Source organism: Lagopus leucura, unplaced genomic scaffold (assembly GCF_019238085.1).
Source record: "Lagopus leucura isolate 7727_CA_CO unplaced genomic scaffold, USGS_WTPT01 Super-Scaffold_100001, whole genome shotgun sequence".
NCBI lineage: Eukaryota > Metazoa > Chordata > Aves > Galliformes > Phasianidae > Lagopus > Lagopus leucura.
The window spans coordinates 80,206,035-80,230,491 of record NW_024962262.1 but is presented as its reverse complement, the minus strand read 5'-3'; the positions used below and the strand labels follow the sequence as shown (position 1 = coordinate 80,230,491).

The following is a 24,457-nucleotide window of genomic DNA, read 5'->3' as shown; positions in this document are numbered from 1 at the left end:
GTACTAATCTTTGAGTCTTCAATTAAGGAGGAAAAAAGGAAAAGAAAAAAAAATCCCACCCTATTTAGCTTTTTTTCTGCTTTTTTTTTTTTTTTGTTTGTTTGTTTAGTGGAATTTCAGGACAGTGTAGGAAATTTGTAGTGGCTCATTCCATTTTAATAGCTTGGGTTTGTTTTGTTTTGTTGGAGATGTATTTTTTTCCCCTTAAATATGGCCTTTGAGGTTTTCTACAGAATTAGTAAAAGAATTACTTACTTCATTTATAAATATCAAACTGAAGTCTTAAGAAAATGTAAAACAGAAGGCGTAACAAAGGGAGTACAAATAAATAAGGGATATAGTTTAATAACTGGGAAAACTGATGTTATCTTAAGAGAAGTTACATTCTTATTTGACAAATTTAAATACAATCTAGTGTAGGTATGGACTTTTTGACCCTTTTTAAGCTAATTAGTTTTGCAGATAAAAATGATATTGACAAAAGTTAGGAAAGGCTTTTCAGTAATGGATCTTCTATGTTGTCACAGCCTGTGATGTCAGAAGAGATGGAAATCCTCCCCCTGAAGGAGCAACATTTTAAAGAACTGATTAACTCTGACCGAGTGAAGGAAAATGTCAAGGAGGAGGCTTGAGAAAATCTGTGTTAGGAAGAACACCTGAACACATCTGTGAATATAAATTCAGTCTGTGGCTGATCTAAAGATCTGACGAAGGCTTTGCTGGACTGGAAAACTTCCAGTGCTGGACAACTAACAAAAAAAAAAAGTACAAATATTGCCTTAGTAAGACACATAACATCATAATTGTTGCTATTAATGATTCTTCTGCCAGCTGCCGAGAAGGAGAGAAAATGAGTATGAAAATGAGCGTTTTTAATGCCTATCTTGAAAAGAAGTTGAATGTTTGAGTACCAACAGGAAAGGAACAGAACCAGTCTTTCTGGACAGCATAAATGTGAAATAAATAATGACCAAAAGCTAGGGAAGTTGTGTAAGAGACTCTTCTTATGTAGGTGAACTCATCTGAGATCAGGTCTCCTCTTAGGTTTCCTTTCAAAGCAAGGATGCAAGTCCTGAAGGAGGAGTAAATGTGATAAAGAATTTCATTTCCCTTTGGCAATCTAGGCATCATCCTTATGTATAGTTAGTGGTATTATAATTAGTAAGTATTGTGTGTCAGCAGTATCTCTGGCAAAATGCTACAAGCAAATGCACATCAGTATAAATCTAGATGGAATATGTGCTTACAGTTGATTTATTCTATCCATCGCTACAGTGATGGTGTACAGATATAATGGAAAGTATAATTTCTCTCTCTAACATAATTGTATGGACTAAGTTTGAAGCAAAAGAACAGGTTTAATTTGGAAAATGAAGTCAACGTTGATATCAAATTTTGATCTGTAATGTCAAAATTTGCTTATAAAAGGAAGTACTATGATAAAGTTGGCTAAACTTGGGACAGATGTTTGGCTTAAATGTTTTTCTTCTGGACTTAAATGAGGGGAACAGGGTTTAACTGAAAATGAGTATTTGAACAAGAAACTTGGAAAAACTCTAAGAACACTGTACTACTTCTTCAATAACGGAAGAGGTGCTGAGTTTTATAATTATTTGATCATTACTGTGGTTGATCTATATTAACTTCTTAAACTCTGCTTGTCTTTGGTATGGAAATCTGTGAGTGTGGCTGCCCACCAATTTCAAATGCAGAAGTCATGCCTCAAGAAATACTAAATAATTGTGTCAAATACCTGGCAGAAATAATCTGTCCTAGATAATTTTATTATCTCGACACTTCAGATCATCATATCTTAATCTCAGCTATTGATTTAGATATATTATACTTCAAATTCAACTGAAAGTATCAAATATTTAGAAGGATGCTACAAAGATTGATGCATCTCAAATTTACATTTTAGCTGCTTTTTACTACCAAATATCCTCAGTACGTCACTGCAAGTGTAGCTGAAATCTGTGCTCTTATAAGGTGAGGATATATTTTATTCCAATATTATCTAGAAACACTATAATTTGGAGACCCAAATGATCTACTGAGCAATTACTGACTATACAGACAGAGCAGTCTGCTCATTTAGTGAAAGCTTACTTCCTTTATCCAGCTTCTGAAAAGCATTAAAGCTCATTTAAATCTGTATGGAATTCTTTCATGAAGCTCCTAAGGTACATGGTCATTTGGAAGAGCACTCCATTCATGAGACAATATCTGAAGTTTTGTTCTATACCATGTTTGAGAATCCTGCTGTATAAGGAGAGTATGGATCATTGTGACCCTTATTCAAATGTAGAATTCTCCTTAAAGTAACACTTGTGATGAAGTGGGAAGCAGGAAAGGCTTGCTTTAAACTTTTAGCGTTGATGCTGAAGTGAAAATCAACATCAACATTTTAGCTGAAAGCCATTCAGATGGCAAGAGATTTTAAAGATTGGCCAATATAGCCCAGTCTCTACAACATTGTACTAAGAAAAATCAAGAGTAGAAAAAAGAGTAGTAAAGTAGAAAAATCAAGTAGTCTTTATTCCAAAGACTACTTCTCCGAATAAGCTGCATTCTTTGCAGAAACCAAATCAGGAGACAAATACCCATTTCCTGAGTTAGATAAGAAATGGAAAAGAGTATAATTGACTGTCACAGGGGCCTCTTTACAAAATAGGTTGGATAAGTTAATGAAAATAATTGGTCATGAGTGTGTGTGCTTGGTGAATGGAAGTGCAAAATTAAGCATGTTTAAAAGATATGATCAGGTGGCTATACTGGAGGGCAATAATGGAGAATTGAACAGAATAAAAAGAGGAAAGTGGGAAAGAAAAAATAGAAATGGCATTTACTTGCTGATTCTTACAGCAAACCCAAGAGCAGTGCAGAGATGCAAAATTGATGGTATATACAGAAAAGGAAAATTAGTAAAGAATAAATAAGTCTGGATACACATACAAGCTAGCTGTTTGCATTTACAGATGGATACCATGTCTCCGGTATATAGTTGCTTCATATCCCACTGGTTTGCAGTCTAAAATACTCAATGCCTTATACAGGCCGTATGTCAGCAGAAGACTCTTCTCTTTGAAGTACATTAGAAACACTAGAGTGTGGAAGTGGGTCTGGCTGCATCATCTGTTAGTCAGGTGCTTAAAGAATGCATTCATTACTGACTTGAACTTAGCAACACTCTAGCAAATGGGTTTTACAAATGTTATAGTTTAATTATAATAGCTTTGACAAATTCCTTAGAGGAAGACCACCTCCCACCATGTGTTGTGCCTTTCTGAAGTTCATGAGTAAAGCTTCCTCTTCAAATTTCAAGTTCTAATTTCCTGTTTCACTAGCTACTTCACATTTTCACAGGAATACAAATGGATGTGGTATTCAAGTCAAGAGGATGCAACAGTTATGAATAAAATAAGTCAACAGTAAAGGAAAATTAAAGAAAATGTGGATCAGCTGCTGAATGAGATGATGCCTTGGTAACAGCAGACACTGGGGTGGTAGAGTTACTGAATGTCATCTTTTCTTTAGTTTTTACTGTTAAGAATTCCAGACCCTGGAATTTATTTAGAGAGTCTGGAGAAAGGAAGATTTGCCCTCAGTCAGAAATCTTCTAGTCAAACTTCACACGTATAAACCCATGAGCTCCAATGGGATGCATCCACAAGTGCTGAGGGAGCTGGCAGAAGTGGTTACTAAGCTGCTCTCTGTTGTCTTTGAAAGGTCATAGAGAATAGAATCCTGAGGACTAGGGGAGAGGCAATGTTACTTCAGTCTTCAAAAAAAGCAGGGAGGAGCTGGAAAATGATAGGCCAGTCAGCCTCACCTCCATTCCTGGAAATGTGATGTAGCAGCTTATTCTGGATTCCATCTCCAAGCAAGTGGAAGGAAAGAAAGTTATCAAGAATACTCAACATGTATTCACTAAGTGGAAATAGTGCCTGACCAATCTGGTAGCTTTTTACCAGGCTGAATAGATGAAGAGAAAGAAGTGGATGTAGTTCCTTAATTTCAGGAAGGCTAGGTAAGCGTAGAAAGTGTGAGACAGATGAGTGGGCAGTGAAGTGGATTGAGAACTAGCTGACTGGCAGAGCTGTGAGTTGTGATCAGCAGCATGGAGTCCAGTTGGAGGCCTGTAACAAGCTATGTTTCCCAGAGCTTGGTACTGGGTCTGGTCTTGTTCAACATCTCCATCAATGACATAGACAAAGGGATAGAGCGCACCCTCAGCATGTTTGCTGATAATACAAAGCTGGGAAGAGTTGCTGACACACCAGAAGGCCATGTTGTCTTTCAATGAGGCCAAGAGAGGCTGGAGAGTTGGGTAGAGAGGAACCTGATGAGGTTCAACAAGAGCAAGTGCAGAGTCCAACTCATGGGAAGGAATAGCTGCATGTATTCGTACAGGTTAGGGGCTCACCTGCTGGAGATGAGCTCTGAAGAGAAGGACTTGGGTGTCCTGGTGGATAAGAGGCTGACCGTGATCTAAGCAGTGTACCCTTGTGGCCAAGAAGACCATTGGAATCCTGGAGTGCATTAAAAAGAATATGGTGAGCAGGTCGAGGGAGATCCTCCTCCCCCTGTACTCTGCCCTAGTGAGGCCATATCTGAAGTATTGTGTCCGGTTCTGGGCTCCCCAGGTCAAGACAAATTGTAGCATCACAGAATATCTTGAGTTGGACAGGATGCATAAGGATCTTCAAGTCCAACTCCAAAAGTAAAACAGAGAACCTCTCCAGCAGAGGGCTATGAAGATGATTAAGGAGCTGGAATATCTCCCTTATGAGGAAAGAATGAGAGATCTGGGAGTGTTCAGCCTGGAGAAGAGGAAACTGAGTGGGGATTTAATCAATACTTGTAAATATATCATAGGTGGTAGTCAAATGGGTGGGGCTGTTCAATGGTGCTCAGTGGCAAAACAAGGGACAATAAGCACAAAGTGGAACACATGAAGTTATGTCTGAACACGAGAAAAAAATTCTTTACTTTGAGGGTGACAAAGCTCTGGAACAGGTTGTGCAGAGAGGTTATGGAGTCTCCTTCTCTGGAGATATTCAAAACCTGCCTGGACACTTTCCGGTGAGAAAGTGTAAGGAATCTGTTTGGGGTGAACAAAATCATTGTAAGAGATCCCTTCCAACACGTAAAATTCTGTGATTCCATGGAATATTTTGACTGAGTTATATTAAAAGATGAATGTTTTCATGGCTCATCAATAATCTTCTTCTTGTTTCTTTTACCTTTCTACATGTTCTGTCACAGTGAGTCATAAAATATATGTAGCTGACTAAGGGGTGGGGTCTTTTTTATTATTATTCATGTGGTTTCTTGGGAAAAATTTAATGAATAAAAGTTACAATTCTTAAACTGTTCTACTTTCTTCTGTGGAAGTATTGTAGCTGCATGCACTGCTCATTGTTTCCTGAGATAACAGCCTATTTTCTGTGATCTAGATCAAAATCTGCACTTGACTCAGGTTTATGGCAAAAATAAGCTTAAGAAAAATGGCACCAAACTACATAAACCATTAACAAGAAATCAAAATTTTACTGGGAGTATGATACAGCAAAACTTGATGGCATATGGTTTTGTGTTGTTTTTGTTTTGTTTTGTTCTGTTTTTTTTTTTTTTGCAATAATGAAGTTCTCCTTATGTGCTTATTTCTTTTGAGCAATTAGAGATTGCATGGGACAGCTGGTGGAATAAATCAGAAATTAAAGGCATCCTGTACATCTTTGGTTTGCTCTAACAGCGGAACAACTGACCGTGCAACTCTTTAGGTTTTCATTTACATTATTTTCTTTATAGTGAATTCTTTACAGTGGTTTTTCTTTTAAAACAAAATAATCTCTTACTTTTCTGGTTTTTACCCAGGGAAAGTAAATGAATGACTAAATAGGAATTATGTCTTAGCATTTAATGTATTTTCTGTTGTCATCCTCATCATATTGACAGAAGTGCAAAGGAAAAGCTTTAAATTACTTGCTTGAACGCACAAAGAATGTCCACAACAGGAGTAGAAGGCAACTACCTACATGTCCTATGTCTGCTAGTCAGCATGGTTCTGAAAGACAGAAATAAGAAGTAATGCAAGTATCTCCTCTGCAAGATGTCCCTTCATAATTTAAGTTTGGTAATCTCAGTGCCGGGGTAGTAGAAAACATAAGTAAATAGCATTGTGACGCTGCAAAGTAGGAAAAAAATGTACTAGGAGGTATCAGCAGATGTTTGGTTCATAAGATTTCATAAGATTTATGCATCTTACAGAACTGGAAAGACCACAACTGGAATATGGTATTCTGTGTTAGGCACTCTCTTCCAGATCATTTAAAGAGAGTCTGGAACATATTAAAAAAAAAAAAAAAAAAAAAAAAAAAAAAGTATGGATAATTTGGTTTGCAGGGTAAAAATATTTAGCTTAAGAGGGGGAGACTGATAGGGAAACATGAGATTAATCTTCAACTATGCTCATATCTAATGCACAGAAGAAATGATTGATCTGTTCCCTCTCTTCATGACAGGTATGAGCAAGACATAATGGATTTCATTTCCAGTAAGGATCCACAAAGTCAAAACATTAGGTAAGATTTTTTATAAGGAAAGAAAGTGAAGCACCACAACAGCTGGTTTAAGGGCCCTCGATCTGTGAAGGCATCTCATTACAGGGTAGATGACCCTCTCTGAATGCTGAGGAGTAGCCAGGGGACAGAGTAGCTTTTGGGGTCATTCTATCTCTACTCAATAGTCTTAGCACAAGACACTGAGCACCTAGGCCTTAACACCCAAATAGTGCAGGCCCCAGTACAGTGTAAAAACTTGGATTTCAAGATTTTAGAATCTCATAAAAGCATAAAATAGTTATGCTATCACATAATAATCCAATTGATTTTATTGTTACTTCAGAGCCTGCAGATAGCTTGAAACACACCACTGCCAAAGTGGGACCTGTGAACTTCGCCCTGAGTATAGAAATCCGCTGGAACTCAAAATCATGAGAGCATTATTTGAGGCAATCTTAGGGTCTTCCTTTTGTAAATAACATGAGTGAACTGGGTCTTTCTGGACCCGGATCGTTTTTGCTGCATGATTTCTTCAGTACTTAAGTAATATTTAGCAAATACAAGTTGGAATCAAGGGAAGGTAAATTAATGCTCTGCTAATGGAAAGCAACAAATGAACTAATGATGTATTCTCTTATTGACTCAATACTGATATGTGTCTACATAGCCATACCTTACTGAAGTAAGCCCATGGATAAACTTGTGCTTCTGTGAATTTGGTTTGGTACTATAACTTATTATTTACTGTCTTTGGGCTTCAGTGTAATCAGACTGATTTATGTCAGCTGATAACCTGACCCTTTATTTCTAACAGTTAACCACAATGAAAGAATTCATGTTCTTGGTTTAATCTGCTGGGATGCTGGTCCTTTGAAAAGAGGTTGTGTGCAATCAAAATTGCTGGCTACCATGAGCAATAAAAGTTGAGAGGGAGAAAAGTGCAGAAAATGCTATTGAGAAGCACACTAACTTTTCATTTAGATTTTCTGAACAACTTAAACATGCAGCTATTATCTGGCAAATTCTTTCTGTTCCGGGGGAAAAACTTACTCCATTTCACAAATAACTAGCCCGGTTTTCTGAAAACTAGGACGCTGTCTGGACTTTCTTTCTCTGCATAGGATTGTTATGTTTTCATTTCTTCAATGAAGTTTGGAGGGATTATCCAAAGGATAGTAGAAAGAAGTTGGTTCTGAGTAAATTTTTTTTAATGAGCATACCAAAACATTGCCAAGATACAATCTGTATTACATATATCTGACAAGATGCAGCTTACTACACTTTGAAACAAAAGCATGGAATAAACTAATTAGTATGAAATTAATATAGAACAAAATGGATGCATTTATCCATACTATCTAGTATTCTGACATCCCTATACTAAAGTTGCACGCTGGTTTATCTCCCTTCAGGACAGTAAGTCTTCTTTTTAGCATCTACTGTCTCTCTGAATTGAATCAAGATCAGCCTATTTCTAGGTAGTTTCAGGTGCATAAATAGTAGAAATACCTTGGAAACCTTGTTGGGAACCTTGAATTTCTCTAAACTATCCTAATTCTGGAGAGACGAAAGCCCAGGAAACTCTTTTACAGAAACATATGTCACACGACTGAGTGTGGATAAATGCATCTATATATATGACCCTGATGCTGGCCATTACACTCAGGCTTACTGTTATCTTTAGATGAAGAATCTGAGAATTTAGTTTGCAAGGAAGCAATGAAGAGGAAGCCTTCCCCTGTATCTCTAGTACATTTGTTTCTAGTATGTTCGTTTCTCATAGTTATAAAAACTGGATGGTATTTGGTATTTTAACATCAGTGTTGGGCAGAAGTTTGTAGAAGAGCAGCAAGCTGGATGTGGATGGCCTGGATTACAGCTCAGAGAGTGAGGAACAATGAGAAAGCATGACAACAGAAGCTTGAGCAGACAGTAGGAGCTTGACAGGATTGAACAAAAAGGTTTATAGAGGAGAAAGAAACACCTTTTTTGGGTCTCTAGATATAGCACGTTATGAAATGCATTTCAAAGTATCAGTGAGGTAATGTGCAAAGTATTTCCTGGAGCATTTAATCACACGTAGGATCAGATCATTACAACAGTACAAAGGTATTTCTTTTTGCCCTTAAACAAAACTTAGTATTATTCTTAGGTAATGAACTCAAGGAAGAAAAAAATATTTTGTGGAATAGCTTTGTGAAAAGACATATCAGTATGAAGTATGTCAGTGATCACTTCAAAACTGCATTTATTTCACAGTGAACTTTGTGTGTGTCTGCAAGGGGTATAAAATGGAAAGGCAAGGAAAGCAATTTATTAAAGCCAAGCTGAACCAAGCATAGATGCCTTGTCATCCATTCCAAAATGGGGAGTGTTGCCCTTCCACTCATGCAAAATGTCAGGTAGGACCATTCCAGTTAATTACATTACTGTGCTCACTCTGATCTTTCTAAAAATTTCTGAAACTTTGCTTCCTGTTCTCATTTCCTCTGCTAAAAAAATACTTGCAGAAATGCAGATGTAACTGCCAATTGGTCCTGCCTCTCCCACATCCCAATACTACAGCCATTTATCAATACAAATGTTATTGTGTGGGAACTGCAATTTTCTTAGACTTCTGGGGAACATCTGAAAAGTCAAGGCAATGGATTCTTAGGTATACTGGAGATGAGGCAGATCAGATGGGATCCTTCTCACTAACTTCAGATGTTTGTATTGTACAGTGCACAGGTGTAGAACAAGAATGGTAGACTAGCTTAGGTTTAAATGCCTTGTGCTGAGAACACCGCCATACTGGCTTTGTGTCTGAAAATGAAGTAATGGATTACTGGTACTTATTACTGAGCTATTTTCCATGGGATGTACAGCTGAATGGACAAGATCTGAAGGAGGAAGAGAGCAATGACAAATACCTGACCATTTTTCAGGAGTCAGGGAGAAGGAAGGTGAGGAGTTAATTGGATTCTTTGAGTTAGGAAATTAGGCAGAAGGCCGCAGCAAAGCTTCTGTCCACCTATCTTCACAGGATTGCCTGTGGGATCCCACATTGAGAATGATAGACCATCACTTGTGTGGAGTGGGGTCAGGGCTGTGTATGTATAAAAGCATCACTTGTTATGAAGTTGGAGCAGTGGAGCATGTGTGGCTACCTACGTGAACATGAGATGTGCTGTGATGGCTGCCAGAATGGTGTGAGCAGGCAGGTTTCCATAAAGAAGCGCTCCATCATATTTCTTCCTGCCCTTCTCTGTACCTCTTTGCCATGATATAGCAGCTGTAAATAATTCCTTCTGTGGCTTTCAGTAACCTAAGGAGCTCTTCTCAGAGAGGCAGCCATTATCTAGACCCAAACAATCATGTGGCATTGTTAGCGATACTGCAAAGATATGAAGAGCTGTGGCCCAAGAATCCTTCATTTCAGTTCTTCAGGACAGCTGTGTTTTGTTGTGTTTTTTTTTTTTTTTCCCCAGTTTTCTCTCACAAGGCTGTGCAGGTATAGAAACTGATATGTGTGGCTGTAGTATTTCAGACTTAACATTTCCTATTTTCCACATATTTGTCTGAGTGGATGAACTGTTACACTCCAATCTTCCTAGTTCTTATTTCATCTTTGGGTTATGTATTTGTACTTTTGTATACATATTTTTGAATATAAAAATCGTTGAAGCTCTTTACACTTTTGAAAAAATGTATCATATTCACAGATTATAATATTTTCTTATTAGGTCTTCTGTACAGGACAGTTTTATGTCAGCTTATACTTTGTTTTCCTCCTGGTTCAATGGAGAAATTTTTAGAAACAGAGTAAGAAGAAAACATTCTTACGAAAACAATAACAGAGAACTTTCCTTGGTATTCTGAAAAAATATCCTTGAAATAATCACATCTTGCATAAGCTGGCCTTGAAATACGCATGAAAATTATACAAGGTACAAGAAAAAACATATTTCTAGCTATTGGTTTCTTTAATTTAACAAACTGGTGTTTATCTAGCAAGTAGAATAAGTATCTAACAAGAGCTAGACATGTCCCTAGTAACTGTCATTTTGGAGAGGGTTGACTGCTTGTATCTTTGTAAACCCGACTGAACTCATGCCTTCCAGCCACCAGAGAGCTTTCTCATGCTTTCTCAGATGTTATGTAATATATAACATGCACTTAAAATACCAGGTGGAGACATCGCTTAGCAAGCACTAACCTAGTTGTGAAAGAGCAGTGGCTTTACTTACTTCATCTGAGTATAATCCCTCATTTACTGTGGTGATGTTTAAACCATTCTGTTGAATACTCAGTCGCCTAATAAAAGTCACTGTCAGTCAGGGTAGTGTCTGACCTTCCCCCAGAATAATGAGGATAATATCCATGTCTTAGTTGTGAACTCAAAACAAGATTTACAAAAAGATTACCCTGCATATTTAGGACAGGTTCTTCCCAGAAGAGCTGGAACATCAATAACGAGAGTACAGGACGTTTCTTACTCATTCAAAGTCATATAGCTGTATTAACCTCAAAATGCCATCCTTGTTGTTATTAACTGGTAGCTTATGAACGTAGCAGGGACAGGCCATTGATAAAATAAATACGTTTCTACTAAGGAGGCCTTCTCTAGGAATGAGTCTGCACCAAAAAACAGCTTTCCAAGTTACACCAGTACAAGAACCAGTATCAACAATTCTTTGTGCAGCTGTTCTCCAAGATCAGACATTAGAAAGCATATTTCTGTTTTCTAACCTTGTGGTTAGTTTGAAAAGGCCTACATTGACAGGATGTATGTGAATTCAGTCCTTTTTTGTTTAACTGGTCAGATTTTCTCACCTGTTTAGTTCCACGAACAGGACTTATGCTGGTATTATAGATGTCTCACAATGATTTTTTTCTCAGCTTCACCTGCTCTAGCTAGTGATTAGTCCTTCTCTTTGGCCAAGTGTTGCTGATTAGGGTGGGTTAGCTAACCAACTACAGCTGTCCACCTGAGCTTTGGGAGAAGCTGTCCCTAGGAATCTTCCTCCAGTGATGTGTGCTTTGTGCCCTGGTGTGACTGCAAGTGGATCACTCATTGTTCTGTAATGAGACTTGACTGTGGCAGCCTGCCATTCTGTGGCTGGGTCAGGCCTTGGCAAAGGTAAAGTACCAAATATATCTCTGGTGCCCTTTTGTTGGTAACAAGTGTGGCATGCAGCATTGCTTCCGTTTGGCTGGCTGGTCTCAGTAGGAGTATTGCTAATGTGTGGGGAGGAAGAGGTGGATCAACATGAGCTTTGTTTGCTGCTGTTCCTATCAGTACTTAGCAGGTGAGTTTCTGTAATGTTTGTGGGCCAGCAGGAGGACATGGAACATGGAGTATGGCTGTGGAACACTTAATATCAAGGAAATCCCCACAAATATGGAAGCAATTATTTTCACTGTAGTTGAGAGCTGAATGACTGTGTGGCCACTGCTGCAGCCTAGCATTAAATATGCAGTAATTGCTGAACTGCAACTTACTGTGAATGATATATCTCCCCGTTACCTTTTTTGTGTAGACATAAAGGAAAGAAAAAAAAAGAGAAAAAAAGGAGAGAGGGGGAAAAAAAAAATGCTGAGCAGAGTATAAAGTCTGCTTGAGTGCTTTCAAAAGGGTGGACTTCAAAGATTTTTCAGTTTAAATGTTAGATTTTTTTTCTCTTACACTTCAATCAAGAAAAATGACATTAGGTTGTGGCATATGTAGGCAATCTCAAGTTTCTTTGTAGGTGTCTTGAGATAGGCTGTACAATGTGGTATGAAAGTTTACCATGATTAGTTGTAAGTTATGGTCCTCTGTGTGTAATTGTATTCCATCAGACAAGGAAAAGTGAATATTAAAAAATATGTATGTCTTTTGTTTTTATTTAAATGATTTCTTTGCAGACAGAGTCATCTCTTAGATAATTAAAATGACATTAATTTTAACTTACAGTCTGTTTATGGGAAATAAATATAATTTTTAAAGTTATGCACCATTATGCTACAGCTGTACATAGTGTTGTTTATTCTGAATGAGGAGATACAATTGTGGCAGAAGAGAAAAAAACAAAGAAGGGAGATTATATGAGTTTTCAGATAAATTTTCTGGTTTTGTTTCCTTTTTGTAGCAAGTTCAACATCATGATGGTCAGGTCATAAACGGGCTGCTCAGGAAGGTGGTTGAGTAGCTGTTCTTGGGGGTGTTCAAGAAACACTGAAATGTGGTACTAAGGAACATGGTTTAGTGGGGAAATATTGGTGGTAGGTGGATGGTTGGACTGGATGATCTTGGAGGTCTTTTCTGACCTTGGTGATTCTACAATTATACCAGTATGTGATAAAACTCACTAAAATTCAGAAAGCTTGTGTCACTGTTTTTAGGCATCTTTCTGAAATGCTTCACTCTTGCTGAGTTTAAATTTCTCTTGCTAAAAATAACACTTAAAATTGAGAATGGGGAGCAATTCTATATATTTTTTTCTCATTGCAGCATTTTGTACATTGTCAATTCCAGTGATTTGCTTACTTATGTTTTCTTTGTTGTTTTTGGTGTTTTTTTTTTTTTGTTGTTTGTTTGGCTTTTTAAAATAACTACTGCTAGCATGCTTCTGGAATTAATAGAGAAAACATATACTGTCCCAACATCATTATTAATCTAAAAAATGCATAGAGGAACTCAAAAGCAAACATGACAATACATATATGTGGAATCAGTTTTGTTCTACCTAATGGTTATCTGGTTCTCACACTGACATTTAAAGGAACGGCCTGACGGCAATGATACTGATACTCCACTTAGCCCATGTTGCTCCACACAGACTCAGCCAGTGCCTTTCCCAAGCTGAGCTCCTTAGCTGAAGGCAAGGGCTGACAGGAATGGGCAGAGCAGTACTTGCAGTGATGGGACCTTGATGGGCAGGGGCTGTTTCAGAGGTGGGGTGTGGGCTGAAGGCTAACCATGCTCTTGCTGAGCTTGCCCCAGTCCTTGTTGCCTTAGCTGAGCCAAAGAACAGCTGAGGTGCTCCTCTTGCAAACTGAAGTGCAATCAGGTGATGACAGGTGCTCAGCTGAAGAACGTAACTGCTGGTTTTGTGATGCCCTTTCCATTGTGTGTCCTCAAAGCAAATGCAGACTGTGGTGCTGGCTGAGTGGCTGTTGGTATCGGTGAAAAGTGGAGCCTCTATGGCTTTTTGAGGGGGCTTTGGGGTGAGCAGAGCCTCTACTAATATTTAAGAGACTGGTAAACAAAACAATCCTTTTATTTCTAAATCTTCTGGTTTGTGTGTGTAACATGCTGCCCATATGATGTGAAAACCAGTTTACTCAGTGTTTGGTAGTTTCTTGCTGTTGCTCCACAATTTCTGAGCTAGGACAAGTGCTGGCAACAGAATTTTGTTTTCACTTGCATAATTGTAGGAGTCATAAATTGGTGGGAAAACATACTTTTTTTCTCTCTCTCTCAAGGAAAGTTCTTTCCTAATGTCCCATCTAAAAATCTATGGCAAGTATCCTAATGATTTCAGAGGAAACTGGATGGGGCCCCTATGGTGCTCTGAAAATAAAATCTTATAGAAAGTTTATACTGTGTTCCTGTTTCAGCAACATTCCTATGTATAGCTTTTGTCTTGACTGGAGATAAATGTTTTAAATTACTCTGCATAAAATTAGGATTATTGTAGACAAATAGAAAGTGGATGGTTTTCTCTTCCAGTAGACATCTAGATGTTCCCTGGACATATGTTCAAGTATGTTCAGGTTGTTGTTTTTTTTTCCCAAAAACCTGTATATTTTCCATCCTATTATTTTTCCTTCTTTTTTTCCTCCACTGAGTACTTACTGGCTCACAGATTTTCACTTCATGTGCCCTTTTGAAAGCATATCCCTGCGCTAAGCCGCTAAGTAAGAAAATCAACTAAGCCTGGGACTTTTACATCATGTTAATGTACAGTTGCATGTATCATTATTCCACAATTTAACACTGAGACAATAATTTGATCAGTCGCTGCCTATGATCTGTGCTACGGTGAGACATGAGTATATATCTCATATACCTGAAGCATGTACAGGCTTAATGGAACCCCTAATTACCCTTCCATCTATTGCAGCGCGTTAAAAGCAGCAGCTCTAAAAGACTACAGCTATGGTTAAAAGAAGTCAGGAAAGAGAAAATAATGTGCAGAAAAAAAACAGTAAAACTATCAAATAAAGAGCAGAGCTCTGGGAAAGGAGGAGGGTTGATTCTAGGCAGCTTAATATAGGTTTTATGGTTTCATGGAAAAAGATAAGTTTTTGTGTGGAGTAACAATGTAGCCTGAAAACCAGATATTTCTCCTATCCTGGGACTTACCATAAAGCTATATACCTGGTTTTATATGTATGGTTTTGTGTTGAGTTTCTTGGTGTGTTTTTTTTTTTTTTAATTAATCCGATTATCTGAATCTGAAGATAAAGTCATTAAACACAAGAAGAAAAAAATTACAGGCAGTGAAAGATAAAATGCACGAAACTAGTGGGATGCTCTTTGAAATAATTCTACCTAGTGTTCAGTCTAAGATGTTAGCCTGCAATAAGAGGCTGAGCTGATCCTTTTCCATATGACAGGTAGAAATTAGTCAGAAGGGGATGGTTGCTTTGTTGTGATCCTGGATCAAGTGCCAGATGAGTGTATTGTATGGGCTGTGTCTGGCCTCAGGAGCCTTTAATAAGTGCAAGAGAGCCTCTGTCCTTATCTCTGACTGAGAAAGTGAGAAGCAAAGAGCAGGTGCTTCTCCTGATGGTGCCCGTGCTGTGGGCTGAAGAGAGATGGAGAATGTTTGGCTGCTGAATTCCAGAAAGTATTTCTATTGAAGGATTTGAATGGGCATGGTGTTACCATGACAAGGAGGCTGAGGGCCAAGCCCTGCTTTTAATAATATTAGTACAAAGTCAGCCCAGAAGAAGAAATCCAATAAAAATACTAACTATTTTCTTGTTCTCTCATATCTTCTGTGCAATACTTAGCTTCTTTTCTTTATCTCCTGTTGCTTTCTTCTGAATTTTTGTAATCTTCAGCAGACTTGAATGTGGAATACCTCAAGACTGAAAAAGTATTTATAGAGTTAGATACTGAATCTTCATGGTTGTAATTCTTTCTAATTAGCTTGTTGTTTTTTTATTATTATTATTGTTTTTGTTTTGTGACTTTTTCTTTAGTACTGAAGTACCCAGATAAGAAATTAGTGTTCTTAGCACAAAATGATTGTGAGTTTCAAACATATTTACGTAGTTCAAGTCAAAGGAATCTTACCTTCACATGAATATTAAGAATGTTATATTCAATGATGTAATGTTGATGCCTCTTCCACATTGTGCTGTACTTCTCTGCAAAAAATACTTCTGTTGGAGACTAGTTCAAGTTTCACTTCTCACTCATTAATTTTTTTAGATACACTAAAACCACAAACTGGCAGCAGCCAGTCTCTCAATTTCTGGTCTCCTACTTCCATTCCATGGTACCATAGAAATAGGACCAGATTAAAGAAAAAGCAAAGCTTTTTTAATGGTGGGAATATGAACTTAGGAGTGATAAAGTGCAACAAAGTTGGATGCCAAATTCTGTGCTAAGGCAACTAGGTGAAGACCCTGCTCTTGTTTGCGTGGTTTGAGGAAGAGCTATTGAGCTACTGGGCTCCGTGGGACTTGATGCAAGTACAACTGTGCCCCCATGTGGATGTCAACACCGCTCTAGCATTTACACCACCTCTCAGGTGGCCGGTCTCCAAAACTCCTGTTGCTTTCAGCAAAGGTGGAACTATGGACTGAAAATTTCTACTTTGAAGTACCCTTCAGGCATAGACTTTGTTCCATGTTTCTGGGTGCAGCCAGGAGAAAAAATAGTGTTTCTCTTTGTATAAAAGGGTGTTTCTTTTTCTTTTTTAGTAGTTGTGCTTGCTTTCCACTTTATATGCAGATGCTGGTGTTCTTTTTATTTAACCAAATTGATTTTTTCCTCTAGCTCACACCCTATACATTCAATGGCTTCTGCTTCATTTCGTAATAATAGCCCAGCTGCCTCTGGTTTTTATGTGTCTTTGTTGATGCATTACCTAGTTATGCCTCCTGAGAGTTTGCTTGCTGAGGTTTTATAATACCCAGTGGAAACAGTCTTAGAGAATATATCACTTTACAGAGCAACACCTATTCAGCTTCCATTCCATTTCACTGAAAGTGCCCTTTGAACAACTTAAGCTTAAAAATAAATTTAGAAGCAGAGTGTGACATTAACTTAAAGAGTGAAACAAGATCTCACCCTGGATTTTAAAAATATATATAAAGAGAAATTCAGTTAATGCTGTGACAGTCTCTGTTAACAACAAAGTGAGGATGAGATGACCCTCCCCCCCTCCTTACTTCCTTGATGATGGGCATGACTCAAGTATCAAGTTCCAAAGTGCACTCCCCTTATCTTGACATCTATGTCTGGATGAAAATAGCAGCTGAGGTTCTGACTGAAAACCCCTGCAAATTGGAGCACTGTAGGAATGATGTTAGAGAAATCTCAAATCTATGGTGAACCATCCTACACTACTGCCTTTCAAAGGCCTTTTATTTAAGCAAAGAGCAAAGCTGTGAGCATTTGGAAAAGCCTGCCTGGAGAGCAATTTCTATTCCTACAGCAAAAAAAAAAAAAAAGAGGAGGGAGAAAGCCCCTTCGGATTTGCAAGCCTAAAGAGAGCTTGATTAAAGTAAATCAAAAGGAGAAATATGAATAAATGGGGAAGAAAAATTTAACTCCATGTTTAGTAGATCTAGTGTCTTCATTTTGGGCTTGCAAACTTTCCCCCTGAATGATCTTGTGTTCAAATAAAACTATCTATTTATATTTGGAAATCCAATAACTATTGGCAGCGTTCTGGTATGCTTTTTTTATCCTGAGCCTAACAAGTGAGCGGCAATGAATATGCGAGCTTTTCTTAGTGAGCCCAGAGGGTCTTGTTCACTGAGGTTTCAAACTCTCGGCAGCTTTCTTGCTGCTCCTCCAAAGAAGGGGCATATAAAGTACAAAAGGGCCTATGGATTCAGCTTAGAACAGAATTGATTTATTTTTTTTTTTCCCTGATGTATTCACAGAGGCATTATTCTGGTTCCCATTGAAGTAATTGGCAAAGTTAATGCAGGTTCCTGGGAGAGCGGGATTGGGTGTTAATGTAACAGCCTGTTTGCAGCCACACGCAGGGCCCTGGTTTCAGCACACCGTGATACTAGAGCAAAGTGTGTGGCTTTGAGCTGGCTGAGCAGCCCTGTGGTGAATGGAGTTTACCACCCCTTCATTTGGAACTGGGAATATTAACTTGATGCTCTTGTCTGAACAATCATGGATGGAAATGACTGCATGCTGGCAAAAAGAGGTGGTATGCAATGAGATATAGGAATCTCTTGGCTATCTGAGGCAAAAAGGGAGATGAGAGAATGATGGCAGATATGGATATAGTCCCTATTTTTTCATATCCCTGATGTCTCCCCTGTTGCTTTACCAGCGGCTATGGATGGGTATGCTCCCTCTGGAAGGTGCAGGCCTGCTCTCAAACAGTATAATGAAGCATGAAAATAAATTGCCTGCATGAAGTTAGTCTGTGCACCATCTTCCAGGAAATGTTTCTTTGTTTTTCAGTTTCTACTGTCCCCTTTGATACAGAGAGTCACTCAAAAAGGGCAGGAGAGGAATGGTACCAAGCTTTTCTATCTTGTGGTTTTAAACGAAACACTCTTGAGGTACTGGAAACTAAACTATTAGAAACTAAGAAAGCATAGAAGTCTCTTTAGCCCTTTATGGATAAAAGTAGTATTCCAGATGCAGTAATATGAAATAACTCTTATGCTCTGGCATGTAGAGAAATTGATTTTTGTTTCAACCCAGTATATAATTGGCAATAATGCCAATCAGGCAGCTAAACTTAACTGTGTAGGCCTATTTCTACTTAGAACTCCTCTGATGGTCAAATAGTGACAATGATATTTCTTCTGGTCCACAGTAGCGCAGTGGACTCTGCTAGTCCTTTTGGAAACTGTAGGTGAAGCTCTGTGGCAAAATATATATATATTTTTTTTTTCAACTGTTGCTGGCTGTCTCAGAGAACAGCAATTTGAGTGGTTGAAGATCTGGGATAGTATCAGAAATGCAATGATGATTTCTTTAATTTTAATCTTGCACTACTTTTTACCACTAAGATTAGCTGAATATGTCATTATTTAGATTTTAAGGATAGAACCCTTCTGCAGTAGGTGCTGTTTGCGCTGTTTTAACACAAAAACATGTTCCGTTAAGGATAGTTTTGCAAACCACAAGTTGACCAAGGAGAGTTTGGGTTGTTTCAGAGTCGTTCCAGTTCACTGAGGTTCATTTTGATAACTGCCTACTTCTTTTCAGATCTTAACTAGGTTTGGCCAATGAACACTTATTTCCCAGCTTTAAAGAAGTTAAGGCATTTGATGTCTCTTTGTCAGTAGTTTATAAGCAGTGAACGGTCTATTATATACCATGAGGAAGTGCATAGGCACTGTCATGCAAGCCTCTGCAGCATGTAACAAATTGTGCAGGTGCTTGAGAGAACTACAAGAAGGTAATGATCATGCAACTTTATTCTCCAAATACAATAATTGACAATCCAAGTTAATTAATCTACTACAGAATATCAAATGTTTATATATACCCTGCAATCAACCTCTTAGATGCCCTGCTTTGCACTGCAGCGACAGAGGGAACTACAGTTTCCAGGCTTTGGTGACTTTATTATTTTAAAAATAATTTCTGACTGTCTTATGCTTCGAAGATGCTGAGATCTGGCATGCCAGATCCATACTTTGCTGCTGACTGCATAACAAACTGCTCATCAAATGAGGGTCACTGCAAAGTGCATTTTCAGTAGCTGTATTAAGTGAATCAAAGTCTTATGTCCAACTGCACCGTTTCCCATTAAAGCTATGTCAGAGAAGGGAGAATACCGTCCTAGAATAGTTGTATCCATACTTTTTTTCCAGCAATTATAAACTACCTCAAAGATTACTTTGTATGAGGTAGCCTTTTATTTATTATTTTCACAAGAAGTACTTTTACAAATGCATCAATTTTTCAGGATTGTTGTTCCCTTTTCTTTCTGCTTCTGTTTGATGTTCTTCAATTTCTATATGTCTTTCCTGAATCATTTATATAGGGACAGCAGAATTGCACTGAGAGCTTGCGTTTGGGAGAAAACAAACTTTTGTCACTGGAAACTTCTCGTGTATGTTACTAAAAGAAGCAAGAAATATGCTGATCCAACTACTATTATTTGAATAACCACTGTCGTTTCTTGAAAGTCATTTGACAAGAGCTTTGATGATACATCTCCAACTGAATATGTCTTTCTGCCTCTTTTACCCTTCTGACTCAGATACCATCAGAAGTTGTATGTGCATTCAGTGCAACACAGTGTTATTTGGATGCATACTCCAAATTGTGGAGTTTGCTAAGCGTATGGGTATCTCTTTTGTGTTTGGAGGGCTTTTTGCTGAAACTCCAGTAACACATCAAATCTTTACAAATTCTTTAACTTTTAGATAGCAAAATTTTGTCTTTATTATCAATTTATTTAATACTTGCATCTATATATTAGGTAGAGCAATGTGCTACATTTTTTACTTGTTAGATCTCTGTAGTATGTTAAGATACATCAAGAATGTGCCAACATGACATGAATAAAATGTAGTTGGGTTTCCACATCCCTTCAAATTTCTCAGTACCAGTCTCCTATCTCTCTTTCAGTGAAATCTTTTGATGAGCTATTCTCCTCATGTGATGAAAATTTCTTTTGTTCTTGTCTGGTTTTCCATACACTGAATTGCATACTTTAATGTGGGGGAGAAAAAAATGAATAAATATTGTAACCCCTAAATTTTATGTACTTATTTGAAGTTCTAGATAATTTTTTTGACATCATAATTATTTATCAACTTATGCCCAAAAAAAGATAGAAGTGACCACTCCACTTGGTGTGCTTAAACTCTCACATGCCTACACCTTGCACATAATGATGCTTTCAGCTCTTATGCATTACATCATGGCTTGTGATGTTGCTGGAACATGTGCAGCTCCATATGGTGCTGCTTGTCTATTGAAATGTATCAACTGAGTGCCTTTTTACTTTTGATTTATTGCCCTGAAAATGGGGGGAAGTAAAAACATAGGAGGAACTAGTGTTTTTGAATCCCATTGCTTTATCCATAAATACCAGTCTGAATGTGCGATTATTCTGAGAAAACACCCAGTAGCTCCAACTTCCAGTAGCCTTGTCCTATCTTCCAATTAGTGGAGAAATAATATTTAAAAAATAAAAAAAAAATTAAAAAGTCTCCCAAACACTCTTGCCTGTCCTAACTATATGCAGAAAAAAATTAATTCCTGTGTCTCATACTCAGTAAATTTTTAAACATTTCCTTAGGGATCTTCTGTAATTGCTCAGAATCACCAATCTTTAGAAATATTTCTTTGCCATTAACTTAATTCTTGCACTATAAACAATATATGATATTTATACTCTTTGCTGGGAGATCCTCTAAAAGGTTCCAGTTTGGATTTGTTTGGACTTCATATCTCTCTAGTAGTTTTCTAGATAGATGTTTCCGATATGGTAATTGCTGATTATAATATTATTTACTGTATCCTCTCTGCAAGAATGAATCTGTTGACTTAACTCTAAATTTGTAAAATCATTTTAAAGCAGAAAAATAAAATGACAGTGTTTTTACTACAGCTAAGTTATTATTTTTGTGCGGTAGGCACTGCAGGCTGATATATAATTACTGACAACTCCATAAAATTAGCCTCGTAGATCATTAACAAGGAACAAATAACAGAAGAATGACTTTGCAAATTTTGACAGCAAAGCAATTGTTTTAACCTTACTTCATAGTAATAACTTGTTTTCTGATCTTTTATTTTAGAAAATACGTTTATTCTCTTTGTAGGGCAACTTACACAGTATGTTGAAGCTCTGGATTGAAAGGATTGAAAGTCTTTCTTCCTTGTCAGTATCACTGACATCCGATAGCTTCTAAGGAGTTTTCTTGTTGAAAATATAGTGTCCTACTAGATATCTCCTACAGCCATTTGACATTGCTCTGGCAGAAGTGAATAATTCAGGAGTAAACAATGTGAAAAGTGAATTGGGATTAGCTGGAATTGAGATATAGCTGGGATGCTCCTGCCTTCTTTCAAGTTTTGGCCACCTTTTGGTTATTCTTGTTTTTACTGTGAGATAGTGATGAAACAGATCAGCCAAGCCTTATTAGTGGTTTAGGGACAGTTAGTTCCTCTCAATTCCTGCTTGGTGGCTGGAAATACTTCAGTGTTGTATAAAGAGATAAGAAAGCTGTACTGCCTTTATTATGCTCTGCTCCCTGAAATTAGTCTTTTATGTGTCTTACTGCTAGTGCAAAATCTCAAAAGAATTTGTCTAAATTAGGATATCTAGCTTAATCTTATTGGGTAATACAGAAGTAATAGCTGATTGATCTAGTATCTGGCTAATCAGCTTTCCTCCATCTAAAACATTGGATAACTTCCCTCTCTTGTAAAACAGACAACAGACTATTGTGGGGCATGTGATCTCATTGAAATTAGCACTTTGATTTCCAGCTGAGTTTTGAAGTGAACATTTCAGATTTTTACCAGTCATGTGTGTCTGCCATTCTTGCCGCTGAAAATGATGTTGATTGCATTTTGAAGCCTGAGGAAACTCAGTGTCTCGAGGAACAAACTGTAAAAGGACATTGTCATCAATTATCAATGGTAATTAATATCTGCTCTCATCCAGGGTATCGAACATCTCTATCAATATTGGCAAATATGAATTACAGTAGTAATCCCAGCACAGCTGTTAAACCTATATTTCCAAAATAATAAAAATAGAAATCACTTATTAAAGCAAATATTCAATGTCACTAACAGGAAAAGATGTTGGTTCAAGGTTGGTGGTGATATTCAGGGCGCCAAGCAACAGTCTGAAATGATTTCTCTAACAGAATGCAAAGTCATTGTTTTCAGCAGCTCCTGCCACTCTGCTTTTCTACAGTACCTCATTCTCTGAGTGCATCTCAGCTTCTGATTTACCTTGGAGACAGTCTTACAAGTCACAGATGGGATCTTTGCTTTTTTGTAAAGTGACTATCCATCGTCTTTACAAGTAGGGAGATTTAAGTTTATCTGTGGGGCTGAACTAACAGGAAATTTGGAATGTTGGTTTTCCTATTCACCCAGCTTACACGTTGTGGTAAGAGGCATTCTAGAAGAAATTTCTTTTGAAGTCAAGCTGTTGAATGCATGGCACTTGCACGGGTAGCAGATATTCATTATCTGTTTTCGTGGAGGACTGTCTAATCATTTGTACTGTGGAAAACATTTCTCTGTGCAAGTAGAAGCCTCAACACCCTCAGACTGTAATGACTGTAAATGTGCAGTGTGTTGGGGAACCTCATTAAAAATCATTTGTGCACTAAACTCCTGATTTTCTTCTTTTCTGAGAAATAGGATACTTTTTCAGTGACGTTGTTTTCCTCAACTTGTTTGAATATTTCCTTCAAGGACAAAGTCCCCTGTCTGGGTGAATTTTGTGCTCTGCTTTCAGAGTTCCTTCTTAGGTTTGATTGAGTAAATGACATGTCAATACCCTGTGGCATGGGCTACTCAAGAGTATTATTTATGAATATAAGGAATCTTAGTTATTTTTTAATGCATATTTCTTTTTAACATGGCAGTTGTTTACTTTGTCCTTGGAATGTTGTTGAATTCATTACCAAGCAGAACTTACTGCTGCTGAGCTCTGCATTGTCCATGCTTACTAGATGGTCTGAGGAACTCAGTATGTGCATGTATGTTTATTTATGATAAATAAGAATAGCTAAATCTGGGTTAACATTATTTATCAAAACACCACTTAAAATTTCTATAATCTTAATAGAGAAAAGATAGTACATAGAAATTATACAATAACGTAATAAACTTTCCTGAATATCAAGTGTCTTCTGAATTATCTTGAGATGATAATCAAGATGTGTTGAACTGAGTAATAAATAAAGACTGAGTCAAGGCTGAGATTTGTATTTACCTCAAGGGTCAATGAACTGTGATGTTGACTGAAAGGTAAAGTCAATATCTATATATTGTTAATTCGTTTTGAATGCATTCAAAATGAATATCTATGAATTTGTTCGGTAGCTCCAAGTATCTCAAGGGGCACCTTCCTTACAGCTAGTACTGCAAAGGCAAAATAACAAATGGAAGAGAGTGACCCAGTTCTGATTATTCAAATATCCATGTACTTTATATGTGGGGTGTATATAGATGATGATATGCACAGCTGGAGCTAGAATTTTCTAGAGTGCTTTTCCAAAGCCGTAGCATCTATGTGATCTCCTAAGGGATTGCAAACCTCCCCTCTCTGCTTTGGATTCAAAAACCAAGTGTGTTTAATTTTAATTGACTGTGCTTTTTCTGCCATAAATGTAAATGAATGAATGTGTGCCTAAAAAATAAATAAATATCAAGGACTCCCTTTCCTCCTCCCCAGTGACTCTAGTCTATAGTACTCTTTCCGAAGAGTGGAGAACAGCAGATAGGCTTATATCGTGTTGTTTGATGTATTATTGGCAGTTGAACAAATGCTACAATGATGAGCATTCTGATAGAAATACTATAGCTGTTTTTCTTGCTGAACTTTCATTTGGCCAATCAGGATTTTTATGTGAAACAAAGGGCTAAAACTAGAGAAAAGTATTTTGAGGGCTGTTCTGAATGAAGCTGAGATGCATTCATTTGGTAAGAGGAAAAGATCTACCCCATCCCTCCCCATCCTTTGAATGAGTTGCAAGTCCAAATGTTCCTGACTCTGTAA

At 37.6% G+C, this 24,457-nt stretch overlaps 1 long non-coding RNA gene across 3 annotated transcripts in view; it reads left to right on the top strand.

Annotated features, from left to right (window-relative positions):
• The window catches only part of LOC122177299, a 321,677-nt gene that overhangs the window by 254,146 nt on the left and 43,074 nt on the right, over positions 1-24,457 (top strand). For 2 of the 3 annotated variants that reach the window (XR_006178041.1, XR_006178039.1), the window contains 2 exons: positions 6,528-6,587; positions 8,826-8,968. This is a non-coding gene — a long non-coding RNA (uncharacterized LOC122177299). The remainder of the gene's footprint in view (positions 1-6,527; positions 6,588-8,825; positions 8,969-24,457) is intronic. The other variant, XR_006178042.1, reaches the window with a different exon arrangement.